The sequence below is a fragment of the Propithecus coquereli genome, unplaced genomic scaffold (assembly GCF_000956105.1).
Source record: "Propithecus coquereli isolate 6110/MARCELLA unplaced genomic scaffold, Pcoq_1.0 Scaffold69, whole genome shotgun sequence".
Classification (NCBI taxonomy): domain Eukaryota; kingdom Metazoa; phylum Chordata; class Mammalia; order Primates; family Indriidae; genus Propithecus; species Propithecus coquereli.
The window spans coordinates 6337787-6344143 of NW_012152951.1; positions in this window are offsets into that span (position 1 = coordinate 6337787).

Here is a 6357-nt window from a genome sequence, read left to right on the forward strand (position 1 = left end):
AATTTACTTGTCATTTTATTTTTTTGTTAAAGTATGCATACAAACATGCATAACAACAACATTATTAAATGTTGGTGGAGAACCAACATTTGAAATTTACATAATCATTGAGCTTGGTGAAAGCAGAGTATGAAAATCGATGATACATGAAGAAAGATAATAAACAATTGCTTAAGAGCCATTTTCAACTACATTTCTGGAAAGTTTTAAGTTTTCCTTTATGTTTAATCATACCAGAAATGTGGTTTTTTTTTTTTTTCCTTAAGCCAACTCTTACTCTATTTGGTCTCTAAGCCCCTGAGGTGCACACTTGAAGATTGGGAAGGAGATTTAGATAAACCAAAGATTTTATGAATATATAAAATTGAATCTGGGCCATTTCTAAATATAATTTATTATTTTTTCAATACATAAAACAATGAACATTTTTTTAAAAAAATCAATTTTAAGTCATAAAAACGGAGCTTTTGTGTCATTTGCTATATGTGATGTAACCAAATATATAATTAGAGGGTGGCTTCAAATATTATTCACTGGAGCTAATTTTGCCAATTAAAGCTAAAAGCGTGAGGATAGGTAAATAATACTGATCACTTTTATTCTTCTTTGAAACAAAAGTCCTGCGGTACCTTTCCTGTCCTGGAAGATAATACTTGTTTTGTAATAACTCTGTGTTTCTGGTTTACCTTTTTAACTATTAAGGAAGATATTTTCTTTCTTTATTTCTTTTTACATAATGCAGTTCTGCAGTTTAAATGCTAATTGGCCATTTTGGCGGAGGAATTCTACTTAAAAGGTTTGCCATTTAATCCCAAAGTGTCTTTTGATTTCTTGAGAATGATTAAATGGAAATTCGGCCCTGGTTCAGTATCATAGAAGCCCATGTGCGATCCCCTGTTGAATTTCCATGGTTTAAGCAGCCTGCTGGGAAACCCAGGCTGAGATTTTATTGAATCGGGCCCTCCGTATTCACACTCAAATAACCTCCAGCACACTGATAAAAATAATGACCCTTTTGCAGTTGTAAAACTTGAAACTATTTCTTAAATGTTAACTAATACTGAAAAACTGTTTCTGCAAATGAAATGGGGCCATTGGAGCCAAGAAATCAGTCTGGGTGAAGACCTAGAAGTGACATTCCACTTTCTCTTTTAGTCATTACAAAATCATGCACTTTTCCTCAAAGCTTGTCAAGCCATCATTTTAGATTCTATTAGGAGAATGGTACCTAGAGACGATGATGATGATGGGCAGTGTCTTAGGATGAATATGTATCTGTGTCTACATAGTCCACCATGAATGACTTCTCAGTCCCCAGTGCTAATGGCTTCTGCAAATAACAATATTATTTAGCTGATGGAAAATAAAAGGTACAAATTCAAAGTAAGTGCTAAGAAATGCTGATAACTTGCAATATTTGACATCCATTTCCCAAAGCCCTCAACGTTATAAACACTTTCAGGTAAAACAATTCAGTTCTCTCATCCAGCCCATCCTCTCTCACTAGCCAGGAAGTCTTTTATTCACAGCCAGTTTAATAGGCAAAGGGAAATAGCCCCATTAGCTAAGTTTATTTATGCTGACACAAAGAAAAACCATGAAAAATCCAAGTTCTAAACTGTAATTTATTCCTGATAAGTAGTAAATCAGCAGGATTCTAGTGCCCAAGTAGGGACTTGCCATTAAACAAGAACCGAAACATAATGAGTCTCATAAATGTTCCCAGTGTTACGGAGCAGTTATTTATACATGAGCTCATTCAACAAACCCTCCTGCTGGTCTGGCCGTGATAACCTGGTGTACCCAAGACACTCTAAGATATACAAGAATAATTTTGACCCAATTCTAGAGTTAAAGTTCAAGAAAAGTTTTTTGAAAAAATAACATTTGCCTCATTCCGCCAGGTTAATCCGGTCACTGCTTCCAAGCTTTTCTGAACCTCTAAGGTTGATTTCAAAACGTCAAGTCTTTTGCTATTATTGTTGTTGAGGATGCTTTTAGTAAAGGTAACAGTTGTCTAGACTATAGTATATGAGATGTCATTAAACTTTTGGCAATTTTTCTCCAACTAAAACAGAAAATGGTCGACCCCATAAGAAATGATGTAGAAAGTTTATAGAATAAGATCATGGTCTTCTTATTGCCAAAGTAAATTAGGGCCCGATACAGTGCATACATCAAATATGGGCATGGGGACAGTTACACATTCATGCAGAGGGCATGACAAAAAATTGGGCCTTTCAGAATTACTGTAGTGGAATATAATATTGAAATGATCAAAAAGAAACCTGCTACATTCAGAGGAAGAAGGATGAAACTTTAGTCTCAGATCCTCTGTTTTTTAGCCACGTTAACTACATTAACTCACATCTACTCAGCCATATAAGTTTTATCAGTAAGAGAAGAGACAGGACGATATGAACACTGAAGGAGTCGAGGGATGCAGGGGAAGTTCTGGAACATGAAAACACTGTTAATTTAGGGTGGAGCTAAAAGGGACGTCACAGGGGGCAGGCCTGGTGACCTGGTAGCAACATGAGTATTCGGAGCACTTTGGGAAAAGGCAGTACATAAACAAACAAAAAAGATAGGGAGCACCAAACGTGAGCTGCTACCTTTTTCCCCCTCTAGAGCTGACATTGGATAGGCTATAGAATTTCACTGAGCGTGTAGTCTAAATCCCATGCAAGCACGTGACCACTGGTCTCTGCTTCCAGCCCATGTGCCCCTCTGCATGTGGAATTCCACCTGATTCTGAATGGCACATGTGTTTTCTAGTAGATCTGGCCTTTTGTTTTCATCAAGGGAGATGAGGGAGAGAACAAGGACATCGTTTTCCTACTTCTAAGCCCTGCAGCGAAGGCTTTCTCCATAGCTGGGCTTTCTATATAAATTCTCAAACAGGCCAAGCACACACTACCAATTCTGTGTAACCCTGGCTGAGCTATTGCTGAAGGGAAAGTAAAAGTGGGAGAAGAAAGAAAGGGGACAGGGTCAGAAAAGGACTCCGGGGTATATTTTATTACACCAAGAGTGTACCTGATATATGTTGTAAAGACGCAGTTCTCATAGATCAAATCCTGGGAACAGGGTCGGCTGCTTAATTCAGGTATTCAAGATGGGGCACTCTCACGAGCTCTCTTTAAATATAAGTGCAGATTAGATTGCTTTGGGGGAAAAAAAATGCCCATGAATTCACCGTGGATGGCAGCCTGTCCGTTACCTCTTTTTGTTTTCTTTCTATGTTGAAGAGTTTGCTGTTTATAAGTGGGATTTCGATGTCATAAGTCTCTGTTGAGACATACTCACTTGAAAAAGCCATCCTCAACAAGGGAGAGATTTTAAGGCCTAGCAGAAATGGAATCCAAAACAAAGGGGATACTCCCTATGAATAAGACAGCTTTGGCTTCTCTTCTTGTGCGTCATGCATTGTTTCCAAAATAACCTTGGCTCTCTAGCTGGGAAACTTGTGCCTGTCAGTAAATCTCCTTATGTTGATTTGCATGTCTGTGTAGGAACATCTCAGTCTCTACGACCTCCTTGAAAACCTTGCTTCCTTTACCTAAAGTCTGCATGTGGTGCACTCCTCAATTGGAAATACTAAGCTACAGGAATATACACAGTTATGAGAGCAGATTATACAAGCAATTTCTTAAGATCTATTTCTCTCCCTGGGAAGGGATTGAAAACATAGTTATTTCCAGAACTCTCTCTCTCTCACTCTTTCCCTCTTCCTTTCACTTTGCTCTGGAAAGTAACTAATTTTGGATTGCGTATTCATATCTATGCAAAACTCAAAGAGAACTTTGAAAGGTGCAGTCCAAGTCTTATAAAAATTACGAAGACTTTATTTCTGCACTGGGAAAAGTCACCATTTATTTTAGAATCAATCATTTATTGAAAGTAGATTTTTGCACACGCACACACAAAAAAACAATAAAAAACACCTGTTTTACCTGCTTTTGTGCTCTGGGATATAGATGAAGTCTTCAAAGCAATCAAACATAGACACACAAAATAATCAACTGGTCCAACACAAACCAGACAAAAACCTAACCCAAATAGAAAAATTGTATTTTTATAGAAGAGTGGTTCTTCCCGTAAGAGCAGAAACTATTTTTAGTAATAAAATTGCCAAGAGCCAAAAAGAAACTCAAGGATGCTCGAATCTCCACTGCAGGGCAGATTCTGTCTGCACGGCAACACACCCTCCCGAGACTGGTCCTGCCACACACACCCTGCATTACGGATGCAGGGAGGGAAAATCAGGATGCATGTCTAGACAACCAGCAAAATGAGACAGCAGGAAAAAACTGATCAGAAAAAAACATCCAAAGAGAGAAGAACAGATTTCTTAGCTGCTGGTAGCAAATGGCAGTGGAAAATTAAAACATAGTATAGTGCTCGAAATATTTTTAGTGGATTTACAAATAGATTTCAGGTATAAAATCGGGAAAGAATACTTCCTCACTGCTGACTTAGGCCCCAGTGTGTGGATAAAAGGCTGAAATCCTGAAAAGGTACCAGTGGTCTGTTTTGGACACTCAAATACGGACTCAGCGAACCTGAGAAGTGCTAACTCATCCGTGTAATTTCTAAGATGCTTTGACAATGTGTCTTCAGTTTGACTTGTCTTTACTAGAGAATATTGCTGAACACCCTGAAAGTGTTAGGGACAGAAAAACGAGGTAATGGAATGTTAGGGACAGAAAAACAAAAGGTAATAGAATGACAGGAGCAGATAAACAAGGAGGAAACAGTTAAAGAAAAACAATAAAAAGGAAATAGTTACAGAAAAATAACCGGGGAAACAATTATTTAAGTCTTAAAGAATGGGGTGATGAGACCATGGAACAGTGACCACCAATCAGAAAATAGAATTGGCCATTTGCATATCCTCTTCTGTGAAGTTCTCCTCATTTAGGTCTTCATTGAGTTTTCCAAATCTTCTATATGTGTTTTATTTTATGTATACTTGTTTTATCAGTTACCGAGAAAAGAGCATTAAAATCTGTAATCCTAGCATTTTGGGAGGTTGAGGTGGGAGGATTACTTGAGGCCAGGAGTTCAAGACTGGCCTGAGTAAGAGTGAAACCTCATCTCTACAAAAAATAGAAAAATTAGCTGTGCATGGTGGTGCACACCTTTAATCCCAGAAACTTGGGAGGCTGAGGCAGGAGGATCACTTGAGCCCAGGAGTTTGAGGTTACAGTGAGCTATGATGATGCCACCGCACTCTAGCCTGGGTAGCAGAGCAGTCTCAAAAAAAAAAAAAATTGCCAATTATGACTGTAGATTTGCCTCTCTTTTTATTTCTGAAAATGTCTGGTTTGCATATTTTGGGGCTATATTATGTGGAATTATATATCTTCTAGTAGTTGATCTTTTAGCTTCATAAAATGCCCTTTTTATCAATACTAAGAAATATTTTTTAAAAATCTGCTTTATGCTATACTAGTATAGCCATATCAGGTTTCTTTAAGTTAGTTTTTGTGTGTGATATCTTTTTCCATCATTTTGTTTTCTACATTGGATTTAAATTAATGCTTTACTTTGGTCTTCCACTTGACTACCTTTTCTATGTTCCCACTGCCTTCCCTTATTGCCTTCTTTTAGACCAGTATGTTCAGTAATTCAAAATATTCCCTCTGCTAGCTTGGTTGTTATGCATTCTCTTGCTATCAGGCTTCTTAAGGCATTATGATTTACATTCTTGAATAGTAAGACTTACAATAAATCAATTTTTAAGCACATCACAAACAATGAAAAAACATTATAATCCCTTCAGTATATTTGCCTTCTCAGAAATCTTGTGCTGTTGTTATGTATTTTTATTCTCCTTGTATTTTAAACAACACGAGACATGGTTTTCTTATATAATAATAGGAGATATTCATTTAGATTTTCCCATATATCCACCCTTAATTTATTGCTTCATTCTTCATTCATTCCCTTCCCTCCACCTGAAAATATATTTCTGAAGAACTCTTTTAGTGTTTTTGGGTGTGCTTGGAGTGGAAGTGTGGTTAAAATTTCATTTACTTTGGCCTTTAACAAATATTTTCTGGCTTCCATTATTTCTGTTAAGAAGTCAGCTGTTAGACATAATATTGCTCATTTAAAGTTAAAGAATCTTTGTTTCTCTGGTTATTTTAAAGAAGTTTTCTTTCCCTTTGCTTCACATAGTTTTACAATTTTTACCTACCTATGGCTGTTTTCATATACATGTTGCTTAAGGTTCTTTGTGATTCTTGGATCTGTGGTTTAATGTCTTTCACCAATTTTCAGAAATTATTTCTTCACATGTTGCTACTGCCCCATTCTGTTACTTCCTCTCTTCAGACTCAACTCATGTGT